This window comes from Poecilia reticulata, chromosome 10 (assembly GCF_904066995.2).
Source record: "Poecilia reticulata chromosome 10, P_reticulata-male-v2, whole genome shotgun sequence".
Classification (NCBI taxonomy): domain Eukaryota; kingdom Metazoa; phylum Chordata; class Actinopteri; order Cyprinodontiformes; family Poeciliidae; genus Poecilia; species Poecilia reticulata.
Window position 1 is genome coordinate 1552970 of NC_088839.1, and position 23561 is coordinate 1576530.

The 23561-nt window shown below is 41.4% G+C and overlaps 1 protein-coding gene across 3 annotated transcripts in view; it reads right to left on the reverse strand.

Annotated features, from left to right (window-relative positions):
* Positions 1-23561, reverse strand: part of rnf103 (ring finger protein 103) — a 70140-nt gene that overhangs the window by 26333 nt on the left and 20246 nt on the right. The window lies entirely within an intron of this gene.

Sequence of the window (23561 nt, forward strand, 5' to 3'; positions counted from 1 at the left end):
AAAAATAAAAAAAAAAAAAAAAAATAAGGCATTAGCCTGCTATCAGAAATGATGATGTTCCACATCATTTCTGCCATGATGTGGAACATGGACTGTTGGCACAGTTAGCACATACATGATGCTAATGTATGACAAATGAGAGAAAATGAATTTTCTTTCTATAATATTGTGGGTGTACCCTAAAGCAGTGTTTTTCAACCACTGTTCCGCGGCACACTAGTGTGCTGTGAGTGATCATCAAGTGTGCCTTGGAAATTCACCTACGGTACCGTATTTTCCGGACTATAAGCTGCTACTTTTTTCCTAAGCTTTGAACCATGCGGATTGTAGCCCAATGTGGCTTTTCTGTGGATTTTCCTTCAACCACCAGGGGGCTCTTTAGCAGGAAGTGAATCATTCGAAGTCAAAATTGGAAATAAAAGAAGAAAGCGCCCATTAAAATGGAATTAGGTTTTAATAGGGAAAGTGCTGTACAGTAAAACACAACATAACAATAAAAAAGAACTAAAAACTCTTACAGTTTAAAAACAAAAACATACAATTTAAAACTAGATCCCACTGGTGTTGAAAGCCAAGTAAAATAAATAGGTTTTAAGACAAACTTTAAAAGTGGACAGTGAAGGGGCCTCTCTGACCTGCAAAGGCAAGTCGTTCCATAATTTAGGGCCAATGACAGAGAAGCCCTGTCCCCTCTGAGTTTCCTTCTGGATCTCGGTACCTCCAAGAGCTGCTGATCTGAGTGACCGATAGGGTACGTAGGGGTGAAGAAGCTCAGAGAGGTAAGCCGGGACAAGATTATGCAGTGATTTAAAACAAACATAAGATTTAAAATGAATCCTAAAATATACAGGCAGCCAGTGGAAGTGAGCCAGGACAGGGGTCACATGCTCCCTCTTCCAGTTCCGGTCAAAATTCGTGCAGCAGCATCTGAACCAGCTGCAGACGTGAGAGCAGCGACTGACTGACTCCCAGGTAAAGTGAGTTACAGTAATCCAACCGAGTCAAAATAAAAGCATGGATCACTGTTTCAAAATGCTGCCTGGAAAAAAAAGATTTCTCTGACGCCAATCGCCTTAAATGATAAAACCTGGACTTAACCACGGCTCTGATTTGGCTGTCCAATTTGAAATCACTGTCCACCTTGGGCCACCCTGGGCCTTAAGGGCTGGGCTGCAGGTGTTGCTTTTGTCTGTCCTTGTGCTCCTCCCCTTTACAGGTGCTGCTGATCAGGTTGATTGGGAGTGCAGAGTACTTAAACCTGGCTGTCTCCATCTTCTGGGTCGCCTTCGGCGTCCACTCTGCCGCTTGTCGCTTGTGGTGTTTTGTTGCCAGGCCTCAGCGTCCCTCCTTTTTGCACATTTGCGTTTGTCTTTGTTTTGGCACTTCAACACTTCCATATGCACTCATACAACACATCCAAGCATTACACCACTGATACTGATATCCACAATCCATTGTTGTTTTTGTTAATAAATATCCATTTTTCTACACTTTAACCCCTGCATGGTCTCCCGTTTTGTTATGACCTTGAGTCAGTCGTAACAACCTTAAAACCAAGATCTGTAATAACAGGTTTAAAATGTATCTCCAAAGGTCCCAGGTCAACAGAGGAGGACTCACAGGAGCCACTGGGTCCAAACACCATCACCTCTGTTTTCATTAAAATTTAAAAAGTTCAAGGCCAACCAAGCTTTAATATCACCAGACATGCCAGGAGATGTTGAATGGAATGGACATCCTTCTGCTTCAGGGGCAAATAAATCTGACAATCATCAGCGTAACAATGAAATTATGGTTATGGAAAACCGAGAGCAACAGAGATACCAGCGGCTTATAGTATGGTTGGCTCTATAGTCCGGAAAATACGGTAATTGGTTTTAAAAGATTTTTTGAAAATAAATTATTTGCAAATAATGCCATCTCCTCTAGTGTCTGCTATAGTAGAGACTAACTGTGTAATTATGTAATTTTCTTACCACTAGATGGCAGTAGGTACAGAGCATTTTACATTAAAACAAGAGAATTAGTGATGCATGAATGCTACAGGTAGCAGTGAGAGCATTGAATCTAGCAAGACTGACGACAGTGATGGAAAAGACAGTGAAGCTCAGCAGTAGTTGGAAAGAACATGAGTCCATTTCCCACAACATGTCTGTGAGAAGTGAGCTTCTGAAGCCTGGTTACTATAAAAACTAAAACCAGAGAGAGACTGAGATGTTGAGGAAGAGCTTTGTCTTTCTTCCATTTCTGCCAGGAAATCAGCTGTTTTCATCCAAACATGCTCAGGTTTCACACCAGGTGGGTAAAATAAACAGATGTTGACATTTTGTACAGGCAACTCTTCATATTGTAACAGTGAATATGAAGTGAAATGTTTCTCATATATTATTGCTTCATTCAGAATAAGAATTATTTTCTGTATTCTGGCTATAAGATGCTTGTGGATTAGTCTGTAAAACACTTTGAAGTTTTCTACAACTTCTTTAAATTTAACACCACAGTGTTGTGGCTGTTCAGGTGTATTTTTGAAGTGGATATGTTAAGTGCAATTTGAAATAAGAAATGTAAAATATGATAAAAATGTTTGTGTTTATTTGATTCCTATTCAAGACACTTTGATAAGAATGACTATATATGTAATATAGGCGGCTACAGCGTATCTTTGCTTCCATTGGTGGTGTGCCTCGTGATTTTTTAAATTAAAACAATGTACCTTGGCTCAAACAAGTTTAAAAAACACTGCCCTAAAGAAGCATGAGGGAGGACCTTTTTGTGCAATAAAAATTGCATGGCTTGAGTAATAATCAGTACCCTCATGATAATTTTTTAAATTAATGTTCTAGTTCATGTACTCTCAGTTGTCTTTTAAGTTTATTTCTGGCATCTGGTTTCAAATTAAAATCCTTCAGATGTTTCTAAAATGTAACAGAATCCACCTAAGATAAATCTGATTGGTTAAATGTGATATGATGTGAAACACTGGTCTATATAAAGTATCAATTATTTTAGAGGAAGAACCAAACAAAGAAATTGTCTTTAGAGAATCTCTATTTTGAGATTGCTAATTCAAAATACAAAAGTTGGCGAAGGTTAAAAAAAGACATTTGGTGGCACCAAATCTCCAAAAGTACTCTGGTGTCTTTTTTTTTAAACAAATAAACCACAACATTTCCAAGATCTGGTCACTGATCAAGCTGAGTAATAAAGGAAGAAGGGTTGTGCACAGAAAGGTGATGAAGAAGCCATTGCCTAAACCCAGAAAGGTTCCCTGTTCTGAAAATCTCTACAGTGTATGTGTGCTAATTAAAAAAGCCAGATGAAAGTTCTTGCTTATTGAAAATGAATAATAACTTAAGAACTTCCTTTCTGGATTAATGAAAACATTCTTGGCAAAAGCTTTTTGCAGAACTCCAATTTTCCCCTGTAACATTTTGGGTGGAAGGACTACCCAAAATGTCAACATTTGTTGATAGGACATTTCAGCCTATCTGAATTTTGCAGATACGCACTGTAGACATTCTTATAACAGGACTTTTCCAGGGTGCTGAAACTAAAATAAAACTTTCTAGCTGGATTTGAAAACGTCATGTAAGGGGAAAATGGCAACTGATCATGACCTGGTTAAAACCGTCCCTACAGTGAAGCATGTTTAGCCTGTTTAGAGTTGCTTATGGCTAAATTGCGAGTTTTAATGTCTTCACTTTACTTTTCATCTAGTTATTAACTTCTTTTTATTTCTCTTTCACACTGTCTATGTAAAGACCCCCGGAAAACGTCCCAGTTAAACGAATCTATATCTATGGGTGTGAGAATCCTTGTTAAATGACATCTTAACTAAAACTCTGAGGTGTGATAATCCTTGTTAAATGGCATTTTAACTAAAACTCTGAGGTAGTGCACAAAAATCCGTGTAGGACAACGAAAGTCCTAGCGCAAAAAATTTCGTGTAATAAGTAGACGGAGCCTGGAGACCTTGTCCTGTTAGGCGACGGGGCCTGGATAATACCCGTGTTAAACGGACTGTGGAGTCCGGTGAGGACAGGCGCTTAAATTCCGTGAAAAGCTCTGAGGTGTAAGACTGAAGTCCTACAAGGGATACGGGTTTTAATGTTTTTATCTTTTTAACCTTTTTCTTTTTTTAAAAAAAATTCTCTTCGTCTTTCTGTTTATTCACTGTCACATGCTGTTTTTATTTTAATTATGTAAAGCACTTTTAAATGCCTTGCTGCTGAAATGTGCTATACAAATAAAATTTGATTGATGTCAAGGGAAGAATCTTGGTGTTGGAATGTTTTTCTGTAGAAGGAACCAGGCAACTAGTCAACATAGAGGTTAGGCAGTAATCAAACAATGACGTGCGGTCAGGGGAGGCAAGTGAGGCAGGCTCTCACCTGTCATAATGGAAAAATATGATGAAATAATTTATATAGCTATTTTCACCCTGTGGTTTGTACGGTAACGTATTTATTTTTTATTTAGCCTAACCAATTTTGATCATTTTTTCTCCAAAATCGCTGAATTAGCTGAATCGCTGAATGACCGGACTCGGGCCCACCGAGTCCGGTCGCTGCTAGTGGGAGATGCTAACTACGCTGAGCGGGAATCGGATGATTCCACCGGCAGAGAGGACGAAAGTGACGAGGACGACAGCAGTAGCTGCAGCGGTTCAGATGTTGCTTCCCAGTTGGGAAGCACCGCGATGGAAGAGAAGTGGCTGAGCGGATACTCTGTCAACCCCAGGCTCCGTATATCTGACTCAACCCCACTCCTAGCTGTGGGTCGCTCCTCCTCGAGCTACCTAGCGTGATCGAGGAGGCGGCTAGCATTAAGGTGCTTCCCACCCCCAAACCTCCCCCGCCACATTTGAATGATCTGGCGGGATGGTTTAGCTCCGCCCCGAGTCCCCATCCGGACCCCATCTGGCCTCAGTTTCCCACTGTAATGGCTTACATAACTGAGGCAGGGGCTGAGCCCGCAAAGCTGAGGGCGCCTGTCTCTGTGAACCCCTAAAACAGGGTGGAGGGGCTCACAGAGCAGAGTTTTCCCTGTTACCCCTCTGGATCCGAGAACTCGCTGACGTGTTTGGGGTCAGGACATCAGGATTAGTCCAGCGGCCAGTACCCCGTTCTAAGCATGACCAGCTGATTACAAGGTTTTCTGACTGGGCCCACAGTGCACCTATAAGACATTGGCTGCCACCAATAATGCCGCTATATTGGCATATGGCAGCTCCAAGAGGGTGGAGGAAGCTGCCTTACCAGAGGACCTGAAGGGTGCTCTCTGCAAGGCGGCTGATGCCATACTCAATATGTGTGCCACCTCAGCGGTTTGTTCCTTTCAGATAGCTGCCTGGGCTGCACTGATCCAGAGGACCACCTGGCTCCTCCTCTCACCATCCATGTCCGAGAAGCTCCAGAAGGACCTGTTGGATGGCCCCATCACCCCTGATGCGCAGTTAGGTGCCAATTTCAGTCTCTCGGCCTGACATGAACGCGGCTGCGTCATACGGCATGGCGGCAACAACCAGCCCTATCTGGCCTCCCATGGGTTCCTCCCCGGACAATCTCTGAGGCAGGGGTTGGCGGTAGGGGCTCTGACTGGGCTGGAGTTCATGTGAACCACAGCACCTCACATGAATGCACGCCCCTTTCAGAACATTACGCAGAGTGGCAGCACACATGCTCCTTGGACAGGTGGATGGATCGACTAATCAGCAGGGGTTACATGCTGCAGTTTGGAGGCTGGCCTCTGCCTTTCAAGGGGATCGTTTAGAGGCTTCTACCACCTCCGGAGCAGAACGCCGCTCTCATGTCAGAGCTGCAGGAACTGGTGGCAGAAGATACCATTTCCACGGTTCCCCACGGAGAAGAAAATGCTGAGTTTTTTTCCCGCTATTTTCTGGTTCCCAGAAACTGGAGGAATGAGACTCATTCTCAATCTGTCCCTGTTCAACAGCTCGATCATGGAGAGGTGCCACATATTAACAATCAGACAAGTACTGGAAAGCGTTCACCATGATGACTGGTTCACCTCCATAGATTTTAAAGACGCATACTTCCACGTCTCCATCATCCTGAAACACCGGAAGTATCTGCGTTTCTTCTTCCAGGGGACCCAGTATCAGTACAACCGTCTGCCGTTCAGTTATTCTCTTGCCCTGCGCACGTTTTCCAAATGTGTGGAAACAGCGCTGCAGCCACTGCACATGGCAGGGATGAGAGTTCTCTTCTATCTGGATGACCTGCTTTTACTGGCTCGGTCCAGAGAGGAAGCTGACATTCAGACCCAGAAGCTGGCAACACATCTGCTGATGTGGGATTTTCCATCAACTGGGAAAAGAGTTTGGCTATTCCATCTCAGATTATCGTATATCTGGGAGTGGAGCTGAACTCAGTCACGATGAGAGCCCGATTGGCACAGCCGAGAATCGAGGCTCTGTCAGCGCAGCTCCGCCATGTCAGGCCTCACAGCGTAGCGGCAGCTCTGTCAGTCACGTGGCTGCTGGGGATGATGTCAGCGTCTCACGTGATTCCGCTGGGTTTGTTGCACATAAGACGCCTTTAGGGATGGTTCGCTCGCCTGCGCATAGATCCTGTGCGCCAGAAGAGGTGCATGATCTCTGTTCCTCCTTCAGTGGGAGCCGATCTGACTCAATGAGGAAGCCCCAGCATTCTGGCAGAGGGAGTTCCCCTCAGCAGAACCGAACCACGTCACACCTATTGGTGTTCACAGACGCATCCCTGTTGGGATGAGGAGGAACGTGTCTGTCTCAGGTGGTTGGAGCACAGTGGCCAGACGACATGACTCTTCATATAAACATGCTGGAGCTCCTCACGGTGCTGGATTGACTCAGCACTTTGCTCGTCTGCTGAAGAGTCAACATGTTCTGATCTACACGGACAACAGCGTGGTGGCAGCCTACGTAAATCGCCAGGGAGGCATGCGCTCCGCTCTGCTGTTGAACAGCACCAGACAGCTGCTGTGCTGGGCGCATGTAAACCTGATCAGGAGCCATCCGGAAATAGGCCAGCGTCTCTGGGTCTGGTGGCTGAACGGGTGCACCTAGGGGAGGCTTGGTTTCCCTCAGGGTGTGGTGCGCAGCATTCAGTGCGCACGAGCCACTTCTACCACAGCGTTATATGCTTCAAAATGGTCAGCCTTTCAACGCGGGTGCGAGGGAGAGAGCGTGGAGCCCATTTCATGTCCTTTGGGCTGCGTGCTGTCAATTCTCCAGCAGCTGATGGACAAACAGCTTTCAGCACCATTAAAACGCATGCTGCAGCTATTTCCTCCTGCCATGAGGGTTTTTGGTGACAGAACGGTCTTCAACCACCCGCTGATGAAGCGGTTTCTGAGAGGTGTGCGAAGAAGCAGACAGGTATCACGTCCACTTGCTCCTCCGTGGGATTTAACCCTGGTCCTGCATGCTCTGGTTGAAGCTCCATTTGAGCCTTTAGCCCAGGCTCCTCTTAAGTTTCTGTCTTTTAAAACTGCTCTGCTGTTGGCCCTTACGTCTGCAAAGAGAGTGAGTAATTTATCTGTTCTTTCTGTTGCTTCTTCTTGTTTCAGAATACGAGCCGACAACAGCTAAGCTGTGCTGTGTCCCAAACCTACTTTTACTCCTCAAAGCATCACAAGCTCGTTCAGATCAAGGGAGATATCTTTGGAGGGTTCTTATCCCCCTCGTCATAAATCTGAGACAGAAGCTGCTTCTCATCTTCTCTGCCCCGTGCTCACGCTCTCGTTTTGTAGCGCGCACGTCTGCGCTGAGTCACTCTCAGCATCTGTTCATGCACTACAGAGATAACTCAGTGGGGGGTCCTCTGTCTGCCCAGCTTCTTTCTCACTGGTTGTATGAGGCCATCTCAGAGGCTTACACTTCTTCTGGATTGGGTCCTCCAGGGCAGTGTTTCCCAACCCTGGTCCTCAAGGCACACTGTCCTACGTGTTTTAGAGGTCTCCCTGCTTTAACGTGCCTAATTCAACTGATTGCAGTTCAGCAAACGCCTGTTAATCAGTCATCGATTGAAATCAGCTGGACTGAAGCAAGGAAATACCTAAAACATGCAGGGCAGTGTGCCTTGAGGACCAGGGTTGGGAAACACTGCTCCAGAGAATCTTAGAGCTCACTCCACCAGAGGGATTTCATCCTCCACAACTATGCGTGGAGGAATGTCTGTGGAGGACATTTTCACGGCAGCTTCCTGGTCATCTCCATGCTCATCTATTCGGTTTTACCTGTGTGATGTTTCCACGTTCTCTATGACCCATTCTGTCCTCAGAGTTCTGACAGAATAATTATTTTTGTTACTTTTAATCACAAAGCATTTGAGAACAACATGGTTGTCCAAAGTGCTGTATAATAAGTTACCTGTTCTGTTCATCTTTACACTGTTACAGTTTGTAACGTTCGTTGTTCCTATTCACAGCAGCAGGTCTGTTTGTCTCAACCTTTCTGGCCAGAGCCTATTCTCCTCTCTGGTCTCCTGCTGTATGGAGTGCGTAATTACGCACTCTAGGCTGAGACTGTTTTTGTTATATGCGAGCAGATGCTTCGTGGTAGTGGTCTGGATAGACCCAGTGAGGCATAGACTACATCCTGCTTCGCCGTTAACCCACTAGCGATAGCCTTAAAGGGCGAAGCCTATACGAAACAGAACGTTGGTTACATATTGTAACCCCAGATTCTATGAGTATAGGCGCAGCCCTTTAAGTTGCGCCTATGAATGGCTGAACAAAAAGGCTGTTAGGGAGCCATTTGTCCGATCTGACATTATTTATACAGACCGGGGTGAGGCCCACCCAGTAGGTGGGCGTGGACTAAACTTTTTTCAGTTCTGCTGTGAGGAATAAACCCACTAGCAATAGCCTTAAAGGCTGTGCCTATACTAATCGAATCTATGGTTACAATACGTAACCAACATTTGAGTTGCACTTAAATGGTTTTCCCTTTGCTGTGGACCATAGCATGAAATTAATAAATACCTAAATTTCCAGTTTCATTGAGTTAACGGATTATACCGCGTCAGTGGATGGCATGCATTTATTAGCATAATACATTTTATTTTAGTATTTATTTCTATTTGCCCTCCAGCGTTGTCCGCATGTGTAACATTTCTTTATGTAAACAATAACATGCAGGTGGTCTATATTTGTATATCTGATTATGATTAAGTCAGTGCCTCACGAGCTTTGCACCTCACCACACATCACTGTAATCAAATATAGAGAAACTCTACAAGAAAACCTAATTCAAAGTACTCTGGAATTCAGTTTAGGTTGGCTACTCATTTCACAGCAAAACAATGAGCAGCATTTTACTAAGCAGAAAAAACAAACACTAATAAATAAAATAAGAGAAGAAGTAGCTTCAGGAGAAGACTACAAATGTCTGAGACATTTGGGTGCTCAGACATCAAATACACACTATATTTAGAAATACATAAATATTTATGGAATATTTATGACAGTTGTCATGAAGTGTCATTCGGTAAATAATTACACTTTTAATGCAAAGTTGCTCTAAAAGTTGCATTAAAAGTCTATTAAAAGTGCCAATGTTGCATTAAATTGTCAGAATTTACAAAATCATGCAAAGTTGGCACTTTTAATGCAACTTTTAAGGCAACTTTGCATTAAAAGTGTCATTATTTATTGAATGACACTTCATGACAACCGTCATAGACATTCATAAAGACTTCTTTATGTTCATGACAGGTGTTATGTCATGTTTATGACAGTGTTAGTCTTATGCACACCCTTCAAATAAAGTGTTACCAATTTTATTAAGCTGGTGCATTAAATATAGGCCAAAAGTAGTGATTGGGTAAATCAGATTGTTTAAACTTCAACAGAGTCCATGCCTTCAGCAAGCATCGTTTCTCATAGCCAAGGGTCCAGACCCTCTGTAAGAGAGTAGAACAGGGGGCTGATTTTTACCAAGCTAGGAATTAGTGAAACACTGGGAATATATTATGAATGTACAGTGGCTTGCAATTTTATTCATACCCTTGTATTCATATTTTGTCACATTACAACCACAGATTCATATATTTTATTAAATTTTATGTGAAAGGTCGACACAGCGTGGTATACAATTTGAAGTAGAGAAAATTAGAGATGTTTCAAAAAAATTTTACAAATAAAACTGAAATGCAGTGTGCAAAAGTATTCAGTCCCTTTTTTCTGAGTGCAAGCAATTCTTTCAGAAGTTGCCTGATGACTGCTAATAACTAAAAACATAAGATTTTGTCGTTGTTTCAGGAACATATCAAAATTGCAGTGGTACTCTCAATGATAATAAATAATAAAGCATATAAATATCTGTTGCTAAAGTCTCAATCTTGGTCAATGCTCAGTCCAGCCCTTTTAAGTTTTCTGAGATGAAGAGTCTTTGTTGGGCATTCCTTGCCAGAAAATAGATGTTCAGCAACCAGGTCAGGTCTGAGGTGATGTGGATGCCCAGGAATTTTATGTTGTCCACCAGTGTTGTAGTACTCGAGATCGGTCTTGGTCTCGAGACCATTTTTTGATGGTCTCGGTCTCGTCTCGGACTCGACCGCATTTGGTCTCGGTCTTGTCTCGGGCGCTGAGGACTCAGCATTTTATTTCAAGACCGGTCAAGACCAAAGTATCACTAATACTGTCCAGTTTATTTGTTAACATCTTTGTTTTCAGTGGATGCAAAACGTACCGATTAAAATCCAACCAATAACGTGACTTGCCAATTACGTGACTTGTGTTTCTGTTCCTCATCCCCCTCCTTCCCACCTTTCACTCGCACACGGCACTCTGAGAGATGCGTAGTGGTTTCCTCTCAGCGGCAGAAGATCTGTCTAATCGTCAGTAATAGAATAGCGCTGCATAAATCTTAAGAAATCTGATGGCCACAGCTAACTCAGCAGCGCTTCACTTTCACCGACGGTGGGGACTACATCTAACTTTTTTCATCACTTAGAAAAGAATCTCAAAGAAAGGCAAGCTCCGTTGATGTGATGTTAGCAGAGCTAGCTGTACAGAGACACATAAGCATTTGTGATGAAAAAAAGTTGTCACTCTCTGAGCTGAATTATCATCATCTTTTTAGGGGTGGCACGAGACCACCTCGGATCATAGCACAGAGATGGAAGCAAAGCAGATCAAAGAATTTGTTTTGCTTTTAATATTGTTTAAATTTATTAAGTATTTAATATCTAGGTGTTTTTATGGGAATATGGATCTTTCAGATCAATTTGAGAAGTAATTTTGATCATTTTCACATTTTATCGTATCATGTAGCATGGGGCGCTGGTCTTGGTCTTGACTTGGTCTCGGTCCCTAAAAGTCTTGGTCTTGTCTCGGCCTTGATACGCTCTGGTCTTGGTCTTGGTTTAGGTGGTCTTGACCACAACACTGTTGTCCACACACACTCCACCACCTTTTCCCTTGAATTGTAATAGGTGGATGCAGTCCTCCTGGACCTCCTGTAATCCAATATGACCTACTTGGTCTTGCAGGTGTTAAGCACCAAGTTGTTCAGTGAACACTACTGAAACAGGTGCTGGATCTCCTCTGTACAGGGTCTCATCATTATTATCAGACTCACTACGGTGGTGGTATCTGCAAACTCTAAAACCCTGTTAGAGGAGTGAATAGCTACACATTCATGGGTGAACAGAGGAAAAAGAACCAGACTAAGCACACAGCCCTGTGGTGTGCCAGTATGGAGGCCAGTTGGTGAGAAAGTCACTGTTCCAAAGACATATTGATGTTGAAAGTCCCAGGTCATGGAGCTTCACTATCAGTTTCTCTCGGCTGAATCATTGACTTTAGCTAAATGCTGAACTAAAGTCATTCTAACATAAGTGTCAGGATGCAAAAGGTGTGTCAGGGCTGTGTGCTGTGTAACTTGTCCATTCCTGCAGCTTTGTTGGGGTTAATCATCTTCAGAGAAGAAGTCCCCTGGTTGAGCTGGAGGATTAGGGGCTGATATTGGTCCTCTGAATGGATGTGGGCTTTGCTTCTTCTGCTGCTTGTGGTGTCAAATCTAGAGAAAAAACTGTTCAATGTATCAGGAAGAGAGGGCTCCCCTGGTGCTCTTGCAGCCTTGCCCCAATCCTGAGTCCTCTATGAAGTTAGATTTGTTTCACAATTATTCAATCAAAAAAAAAAAAAAAATCATGTCAAACAAAAAAAAGTAGTATTCAATCAAAAAAAAAATCTTAAAAACTTTTTAATCATAAAAATATTTCTTTACGAAACAAAAAATGTTTTGAAGAGTTTTTTTTAAATTTTTTTATTGAAATCACTAATTTTTGTTTGAAACTTTTATTTTTGCATATCAGAATTTTTTGATTGACAGCCTAAGTTTTTGGTTGAGTCTAATTTTTTTTTTTTTTTTGAAGCTCCTGATTTTTGGTTGAACTCAATGATTCTTGATTAAACAACTTTATTTGCTTGCGAATCTTAGATGAACATTCTGGGCGGGGCTTAAGGACGAGTAATGCAAGACGTGTTCCGATTGGTTAGCGCTGACGAAGCGGAGACTCCGACTCCCTGAGATCTCAGAACTGTGTCCCGAACTGCAGGGCTTCAGTGACGGGACACAGAATGTGAATAGTAAGTAATCTTCACAAAATTACACCGTTTAGCAGCTACTAAAGTGTCCGCCCTGTTTCAAAGAAGAAATCTTACACAACTTATGATGACAGTCACATATTTTGTCTGCCGCCATCCCCGGTAGCATATTGTGCTAGCTAATGTTAGCACTGGGTAAAGTTCATAAACTAGGCTTGTGTGATATTCGCCTGTCTTTATGTTGAATTCGTTAACCAGCGAACCTCTGTCGAGTGGCATTAAGCGTGAAAAATACCAAATATATCTGGAGGAAATGTGTTAAAAACTGTTGTGTAATCCTCCGTGTGTGTGCGTGTGTGTGTGTGTGTGTGTGTGTGTGTGTGTGTGTGTAACAGCGGATCGTTGCACCAATGTTATTATGTCCACGTTAATCTGCACCACATGCCAAGTGACTGCAGATGATTTATTTACCAAGCACATAATCAGTGTTGTCGATAAGGGGAGACATTGTAACTCTTAAATATATATATTTTCTTCCAGATGTAAAATGTAAAACTAAGCTGGTAGGTCACAGGCCGAAGGAGGATATTCACATAATTTCTCTGTTTATTATTTGGTGTGTATGTGTCTTGTACTTAGTTTTATTCCGAATTAGATGTAACATGCCTTTTGCTGTGTTATGATATTAAATTGGTGAACTCCTAATTCCCAATTCTAGTACAACCAGCACAGTGCAGCTGAAGCAGGACAGGCTTGTAGGTCTGACTGATTCCTCCAGCTGTTAGAGACGATCAGAACATGAGGATGGAGAGACCAGCAAGTGTTGAGTCAGAGAAGGTCAGGTAGGCAAGGAAGTGTTGCTAATGTGTAGTTGCGCCACTGGTTACAGGAACAACTCTAATGTTATTCACAAAGTGTGACTTAACTATACTGATTATAAACTGTATCAGCCCAGCCGCCGAGCTCACATATCCTTTTTTCTCTCTGGAAGGCTGAGTTATAGTCGCGGTTTGAGCCGAACAGTTCGGGTTGAGCGCGTTTTTGAGCCCAGACAGCGGAATGGCGTTTATAGTTACATTGGAGCCGCCTGGGAGAGCGGCGCGCGCGACACGCACCGAGTTGCAAAGATCCAGAGGTGCACGAGGCGCTGCGACACGCTGCGTGTCCGCTTTAACGCGCACAATGAACCGAGCTCCGTGCTCATGAATTAAAACAAATTCAATATTTCCATTGGCATGATTTATTGTTTCTCTTTTTATTTCTCTCTCTTTCTTCCAAAAACTGTACGATAAAAGCTTTCAGGTTGGTGCTTTGGTCTCAACTAAACCTTTTTTTGGAGGACAATTTTTTTTATAAAGACTTCAAAATTCATTTTATTTGTCGTTTTGTTTCTTCAGTTAAACTGCTCCAAAACTGAGGCCATGTTGATCGGAACACCTCACCAGGTTCAGTCTTCAACTTTGACGACCATTTTCTTCTCTGGACAAGACATCCCTCTTTCCACCACAGTTACAAATCTTGGAGTTAGAATGGATTCTCATCTTACATTTGAAAATCACATTAAGCATCTGTTTAAAATCTGTTTCATTTTCATAATATCTCCAAAATTCGTCCATTTTTCTCTTTCTCTGATGCCGAGACTCTCGTCATGCCTTTGTCTCTTCCAGGCTCGACTACTGCAACTCTCTGTTCATTGGAATCCATAAAAAGCATCTTCAGAAGCTTCAATACATTCAAAACAGCACAGCCAGGAGTTTATTGAGAGCCCATAAATCTACCATATTACACCTATTCTGCATGACCTTCACTGGCTTCCTGTCACCTACAGAATTCAGTATAAAATTGCTCTCATTACCCATCAATGTTTAAACAGAACTTCTCCGGATTATCTGAAGGACCTTCTCATTCCACATTCATCCACCAGATCTCTACGATCACAAGACTGTAACATCCTCCACCTTGTTCCATCCAGATTAAGGACCATGGGAGATCGGGCATTCGCTGTGGCTGCCCCCCGTCTCTGGAACTCTCCCGGACTATTTGAGAGCTCCACAACCACTGGATGACTTCAAAAGATGCTTAAAGACTTTAAGCAAACCTATTCTGCCTCCACATGATTTTTATGATGTTGATTTTATCTACGATTTTAGTTGCACTGTGTAGCACTTTGAGATTTTTGTTAATGAAAAGTGCGGTACAAATTAAATTGATTATTATTTATTAATTGATTATTTATTGTGGATATTTGAAATATCTTCCAGTTGCACTGTTCATTATAATTTAAAGTTTACTGATCTTTCAGATTGTGCTCTTGCATTAATATTTTGCCATTAACATTTTATTACTTAAAAATGGTCTCAAAACAACAATAATATTGTTTATCAAAAATCTAAATTTGTTATTGTGACAGGTCTACACACATATGATATATAGTGTAGTTAATTACCAGGGATTGCATAGTTACCTTGAAAGAGTAATTTGATTACCGAATGAAAAATGTATCAGCTAGAAAATGTGCATCTTTTCTCTCCATCGTTTACGCTTGTGTCGCTGGTGTTACACATGAAACGTATCTCCCCAAGGAAAAAGCAACAATATGTGTTTGCAAAAAAAAAATTACAAATATAGTAACACAAAGTGACTTGGATACGTAACTTTAATCTGATTATTGGATTGTAAATAGTAACACATTAGATTACTCGTTACAAGGGGTCAGATTAGAGTAACGCGTTGATGACACCATTGTTTGACATTTTGCTCAAGCTATATTTTCAGAACTGTCAGGTTTCCAATATGTCTCCCCCAATGATAAACTTGTTCCTACGCCCTTGTTTCCTACTTTCTAGAGATGTCCCAGATGAAAATATTATGCAAAACTGAAGTTGGTTTCTGATTGCAGCTTCGATTCGGGAAATGGCTAGATTCCACCTATTTTTTTCACCTGCTTCATATCTTTCATCTACTCTAGTTAAAAAACTACAATTACTTTGTTCTAATAGAATATTTAAAACCAAAATTGTGATTTGTGAAACCTTTATCTGATTTTTGAAATTTCAATAAAGCGTGATTTCATCCTGTTGTATGCATTTGGATCACACTACAACTGCTGTAGCTCTAAAAATACAACACCTAGACCACAAGTGTCAAACTCAAGGCCCATGGGCCAAATCTGGCCCGCCATAGCTTTTTATGTGGCCCTCTAAATCAGGGGTGCCCAAAGTCGGTCCTCAAAACCAGAGTTCTCTCCCTGGTTTAACATACCTGGATCAAATGATGGCTCATTAGAAGGCCAAAGAAGAACATTGACCTGATGTAAAGGTTACCAGCAAGGAGAGACCTAAAACATGCAGGACGCTGGCCCTCGAGAACTGACTTTAGGCACCACTGCTCTAGATAAGTGTGCTTAATGTTATCAATCAAATCGATGCAGTTTTTATCTGTTTACTGCCAGATTATATCAATCAGTCCCTCCAGTTTCTTGAGAATTATCATGAAAATTCACGCAAAAATCAACAAATTGCGCCAAGTGCAAATATTTCCAAATTAGTACCACAAACACTATGATTTTTATTGCAAAAAATCACAAAAAGAATCATCAAATCCAGGAGGGACTGAAAATACGCTCAATAATATTTAATTTTAAGAATTCAATGATATTTTAACAGTTTGTGAACAGGTTTTATCAATACATTTTGGCATCACCGGCCCTTTAAGAACATCCATGATCTTGATTTAGCCCAAAACAAAAATGAGTTTGACACCCCTGACCTAGACACTTCAAAGATGGACAAGATTATTCTATCGCACTGGCAAAATAATTTGAGCAAAATCAAGGATTCCCCCAGTGTATCATAAGCCTGGGGCTTGTTGCGCTTTCAGAGGTACGCGTTGAGCGAGCGGTGAGAATGATTTATCTTTTTGAACAAAGATTTATGTGCAGTGCTTACATCTCAACACGCTGCCCAGTGAGAGGCTGTCTGCTGATAAAAGTTTATGTATGTGGTCCCGGCTGGCCGGAGTGTTAATCGGCTCAGCCTCTGGAGGAGCTTTCGCACTCGCCTCGTAGTCATGCATCACGCTGGTTTTATTTTATTTTATTATTAATTGTATTATTATTCTGGCTACACAATACATCAAACCATATCAAATACTTTGACCACTTAGTCAGCCAGAGTTAATTTGAGCAGCCACACGTACATCAGAAAAACATGTCCCCTGTCCCTGTTTGGTTGCTTAAGCAACCAAACAGTTTCTGTGGCGCTTATTAAAAACTCAGTCAGAAAATTGAAGAGCTACTAAAGCCACATAAATTAAATTAGCCTTTTTTCGCTCTGTATCCAGAGGAGAGATGCGTAGTGCAGCGGATTTAGCTCAGCATGCAGGGCTGGTTGTATGAGGCCTTGAGCGGAATTTGATTTAGGGGTCTCTGTTCTTGCTAAGCACATTAGCACCACTAACAGCATTTCAACATGGGTTTAGTAAATTCTGGGAGAAGAGGGTAGTTTAATTGGCAATGAGTGATAATTGTGGTGTACTGAGATAACAGAGCTCAAACTCAGACTAAACTCACAACATCAGGTTGTAGCTGTGATAACAAAACAATCTAACTATGAATATTGTTCTTTGAACTTTTATAAAGTGAACTTACCAGCTCCTTAAAATATTACATTTAAATGTTAAACAATTTCAAATCTTTTAATTTATGTATGCTGAAACCATTAAATCAAACTTAGCAGCATTGGCAAATAAAGGGAACACTCAAATAACACATCCTAGATCTGAATGAATGAAATATTCTCATTGAATACTTTGTTCTGTACAAAGTTGAATGTGCTGACAACAAAATCACACAAAAATCATCAATGGAAATCAAATTTATTAACCAATGGAGGCCTGGATTTGGAGCCACACACAAAATTAAAGTGAAAAAACACACTACAGGCTGATCCAACTTTAATGTAATGTCCTTAAAACAAGTCAAAATGAGGCTCAGTATTGTGTGTGGCCTCCACGTGCCTGTATGACCTCCCTACAACTCCTGGGCATGCTCCTGATGAGGTGGCGGATGGTCTCCTGAGGGATCTCCTCCCAGACCTGGACTAAAGCATCCGCCAACTCCTGGACAGTCTGTGGTGCAACGTGACGTTGGTGGATGGAGCGAGACATGATGTCCCAGATGTGCTCAATCGGATTCAGGTCTGGGGAACGGGCGGGCCAGTCCATAGCTTCAATGCCTTCATCTTGCAGGAACTGCTGACACACTCCAGCCACATGAGGTCTAGCATTGTCCTGCATTAGGAGGAACCCAGGGCCAACCGCACCAGCATATGGTCTCACCAGGGGTCTGAGGATCTCATCTCGGTACCAAATGGCAGTCAGGCTACCTCTGGTGAGCACATGGAGGGCTGTGTGGCCTTCCAAAGAAATGCCACCCCACACCATTACTGACCCACTGCCAAACCGCTCATGCTGAAGGATGTTGCAGGCAGCAGACCGCTCTCCACGGCGTCTCCAGACTCTGTCACGTCTGTCACATGTGCTCAGTGTGAACCTGCTTTCATCTGTGAAGAGCACAAGGTGCCAGTGGCGAATTTGCCAATCCTGGTGTTCTCTGGCAAATGCCAAGCGTCCTGCATGGTGTTGGGCTGTGAGCACAACCCCCATCTGTGGACGTCGGGCCCTCATACCATCCTCATGGAGTCGGTTTCTAACCGTTTGTGCAGACACATGCACATTTGTGGCCTGCTGGAGGTCATTTTGCAGGGCTCTGGCAGTGCTCCTCCTGTTCCTTCTTGCACAAAGGCGGAGGTAGCGGTCCTGCTGCTGGGTTGTTGCCCTCCTATGACCTCCTCCACGTCTCCTGGTGTACTGGCCTGTCTCCTGGTAGCGCCTCCAGCCTCTGGACACTACGCTGACAGACACAGCAAACCTTCTTGCCACAGCTCGCATTGATGTGCCATCCTGGATGAGCTGCACTACCTGAGCCACTTGTGTGGGTTGTAGAGTCCGTCTCATGCTACCACGAGTGTGAAAGCACCACCAACATTCAAAACATCAGCCAGACAGCATAGGTACTGAGAAGTGGTCTGTGGTCCCCACCTGCAGAACCACTCCTTTATTGAGTGTGTCTTGCTAATTGCCAATAATTTCCATCTGTTGTCTATTCCATTTGCACAACAGCAGGGGAAATTGATTGTCAATCAGTGTTGCTTCCTAAGTGGACAGTTTGATTTCACAGAAGTTTGATTTACTTGGAGTTATATTGTGTTGTTTAAGTGTTCCCTTTATTTTTTTGAGCAGTGTATTTATGGTCTGTGGTAAAATGTTAGCATTTATGGGCCCCTAAAGGCCAGCAGGGCCTTGTGGAGCTGCTGGCTTAATTTGGATTAAAGAGAAGTGCAAATATTAATTTAATGGTATTTTTTGATTTGTTGTTTTTTTAAGACTCTATAGTTGTGGGTTTAAATAGAATTTTACTGGCAATGTCTTCCCGTAACATACAATTAACCTGTAACATTTTTACATTTCCTGTCAACTTAACATCTTTTAATACAAAAACACGGCGGACCACCAGTGGATGGCCTCAGCACCCCACCCACCAGGCTTAGCAAGTTTTCTGGGGGAAATCCTGAGGATGGAAAGAAAAGTCAAAATAGGCAAGTTTGTGTTAGTATGAATAGTCCTAGTTAAAACCATAAACATTTCTGACAACTTTTCTTTTAGAGATTTGAATGTCCATATATTTCTGCTCATAGTTGCATGAGAAGCTTTTCTCTCTCACTGCAAAAAGACAGTTATGAATCACTTGAATTATTTTTCTGTTTTTTATACATCAGTTAATCAAGTTTATTTGTATAGCACATTAAACACAAGGCAGTTCAAAGTGCTTCATCATAAAACACAAAAATACAAAGTCAGAACGCACAAACAACAATTGAAACATTACATTTTGTCTTGTGGCATTATTGCACATCAATGTTTCATTTGTAATGTTTCAAAAGCAACTCTAAATAGGTTTGTTTTAAGTCTGAATTTAAAGAAGCTCGGTGTTTCAGCTGTTTTGCAGTTTTCAGGAACTTTGTTCCAGATTTGTGGTGCGTAGAAGCTGAATGCTGCTTCTCCATGTTTGGTTCTGGTTCTGGGGATGCAGAGCCAGAAGACCTGAGGGGTCTGGAAGGTTGATACAACAACAGCAGATCTTTAATGTATTGTGGTGCTAAACTGTTCAGTGATTCATAAACTAACAGTGTTTTATACATAATTATTTTTGGATGCTCATATTACTTCAGTCACAATCTTACCTCTCCCATTTGATCCATCGCCTCAGCCTGGGTTAGTGCTTTATGTTTTCCAGTACATTTATGGATGCCTACATTTTATCCAAAACTGACTGACTGTAAACTTCTCATATAGTGCACATACTTTACCGCTAAGCTGCCTTTTTGAATATTTGTTCTGACTTTACTCCAACTGTCCCTGAAAACAAGCCATTTTCTACTGTCACTACCTGCTTGTCCAAGAGGAAATTGAATTCTGCAAGTCAATGACTGGATGCAATCTGCTGGGTTTCCTTAGAAATAAACATTTTAAACTACTTCAAATGAGTAACTGAGCTTACTACACTGCTTCATAAGTAGGATCAAGTCTCACTACACTGAATATAAAAAAAGAGAGAAAATAAAAAGCTAAAAGTGCCAAACAGCAATTTGGAAAAGGAGGAGTTCAGTTCTCATGTGGATGCAAATAAAGTACCGTATTTTCCTCACTATAAGGCGCACCGGATTATAAGGCGCACCTTCAGTGAATGGCCTTTTTTTAAAACTTTTTTCATGTATAAGGCGCACCGCATAATAAGGTGCATGGAATAGACGCTTCAGTTTAGGTTGCCAATTTGTTCCGTACTCTATTATTACACATCCACTGTGAAGTCAAATCAGAAAACAAGGGTGAAGGAGAGAAAAAAAAAAGTCATGCGCTTCCACACGGACCTAAAAGAGGGACGGACAATGAAAAAAAAAAAAAAAAAAAGACGGAAGAGAAATCCGCCAAACAAAGAGGACAGGAGTTTGCGGACTTTTTGAATCACAGATCTTAGTCAACTTGTGTAAAACTGGATGATCTTGTGGATGAACAGAGATGCAGCCGGTAAGACATTCAGACAGGAGCTGCATTATTATGAGATCGGACCGTAAGGTTGTCTACGTTCCTCCAGCCAGACTTCCGGTTTGGCCGACCGGATCATTGACACCTAATAGTGAAGCTGAACTGAAGTGGCGGTGACGCTTGTCTGTCATTGATTGATGGACTTTTATGATCGTATTGATTATTGTATTGATGAAATGGATTTGGGTACCAAGTTCAATTGTTAATTAATTTATCATCAACTTGAAAGAATAATTTAAAGCTAAATGTATAATAAATATTTATTATTAATGTTGAGAAGCAGATGTTTGTATGTTAAGAAATGTAAATATAAATAAATTTGAAATGCACTTTAAAGTTTAAAGTTAACATAAGTTTAGTTACTTGTGTATTTAATTTTGATTACTTTGTGGGTTTAATTCGTAATGGGTTGGTTGGTTTTATCTTTATAATTTACCATTTCCTTTGTAATTGAGTGAAATTAATTTATACAGATTAGTAATTATTATTTTTTGGGTTTGTTTAAAGGTTTTTACCTGCATCTTCTGGATCAACAGTGAACGTGTCCATACACTGAAATAAATGGAAATAAAAGCAAGAAAAACTGTTTGTTCCTTTGAGTAAAATCCTTATCATTAAGAGTCTGCATGGGGTCGTCCATCCCTTCTCAAGTGGGGAAGTTGCACAGTTTAAAAAGAACTTGACATCCACATTTGTAAAGAAGTGTTCCCCGAGTTCTTTATAGAGTAGCTGTCCCAGTCACTGTTTCACTCACGGTGTTGGTGTTACGATATTGTGCCCAACTGCTTTCTGGGTAACAGACCAACCGACACGCTCCCCCCGCCCCTCCTGGCTTTAAATGTGTTATCAAACCAGCGTTCTGACAACTATCCCAGCATGCACCGCGCGCTTCTTCTTCTACGGGGAAAATGAAGTCAGCGGCTGCTTACTGTAGTTGCTAGACTTGTTGTGGCTCAATATTGGTCCATATATAAGGAGCACCGGTTTATAAGGCGCACTGTCGGCTTTTGAGGAAATTGAAGGTTTTTAGGTGCCTTATAGTGCGGAAAATACGGTGCTGAAATCGGCCTTTATTGAAGTTTCACAAATCACAAACTTGGTTTTAAATATTCTATTAGATCAGAATAATCTAGCCCTGGTTTGAAAAGTCTAGATGTTATAGTATGTTAACTATAGTAAATGAAAGATAATGAAGCTGGTGCTTTGTGACACTCTGCATGACATCCTCATCGGGGACATCTCTAGACATTAGAAAGCTTTGTAAATTGTCCTCTATGTCTCTTGTTTAGACTCTACCACCACTACCCGCATTGCGAAAACTGCATAACAACCTTTTCACTCAAACAAAGAAATGCACAATTTTTAAAAAGGTTTCTCGGGATCGCAAGAAAATAAGTTGCGATTTTTCCCCCCCTCCATGTCCCCTTACAGGCTCTGTACAATAACAATTTGGCTGCAGACGCCTTTTAAAATGGGAAAAGCTCAGAGGGGTTAAATCAACAGAATCTTTTGATGTTACAATTCTATTTCTCTCAGAGGTGCTAAGACGGAGATATCAAGGCAAACGGTAAGGTTAGGTCAGCAGCTGCTAGAGCAACAGAGGGCGTTTTGGTTGCTGGGTTTTTCACATTTAAAATCTTTAAAATGTCTTTGTTGTGACAACTCGACATTAAATAAGAATCATTTGTCATGAATAGGTCATAACAGATATAAATTATCAAACATTAAAAAGTTATGCGTATGTGTATTATTACATTACCCTGTCATTTCTTGTTAGCCCTCACTGAGAGTCATGAGACCATTATAATTGTGACATTAATATTTTCCCTTACAGTGGAATAGTTATAGATGTCATTAAGTGTTATTCACAGTCAAAAGCTTTAACAACAGTCATTAATATTTCCCCTTACCTCAAGTGGCACAAGTAGACGCAATAATAAATACATCAATATGCTTTATTACATTGTCAAATACTTAAAGAAAAACAGTCATTAATATTAAAATCTTACCTCAAGTAAAGTGGAACACTCTGGACTATTTATAACTAGCAGGATAGTTTTGGAACAAACCCTGTGTACTTTGGAATAAAACTAAAAATTACTTGTTCTTCCTCAGAGGGTTCAACTTCCAATTCCGCATATTGTAATTTTGAATTTTTGATTAAAAAACTACAACAGAATGTTTTATTCTTTAACTTAAAAAAAGTTTGTTTCAACAGTCCTAACTTTCTTTAGCTCTGACCGTGTCAGCCATCCCTTTGCTATAGCCTTCCTGTAGCTCTCTACAAACTGGAAGATCTTCTTGTTGTCTTCATTTCTTTGAAACAGTCTTGAGACTGGGTTGGACTTGAGACCCAGTCTCTGCAGTCGCAAAACTGTCATAGTTCTGCCCTGCCCTCCTTCCAGCAGGACAACGACCCTAAACATAAAGCCCGGGCTACAATGGAATGGTTTAAAGCAAAAAATATTTGTGTGTTAGAATGGTCCAGTCAAAGAACAAACCTAAACCCAATCAAGAATCTGTGGCAAGCTCTGAAAACTGCTGTTCACAAACTCTCTCCATCTAATCTTACTGAGCTTGAGCTGTTTGGCAAAGAAAACTTCAGTCTTGATGTGTAAAGCTGGTACCATAAAATACTTGCAACTGTAATTGCAGGAAAAAGTGGTTCCACAAAGGATAGTAGTCCAAGTGGTGTGAAACTTTTTGTACACCACACTTTGTATTGAATTAAGCATAATTTTCTTTCTACTTCACAATTCTATATTTCTCTATGTTGGTCTTTCACGTTAAATTCCAATATAATATATTGATGTTTGTGGTTGTAATGACAAAATATGGAAAAG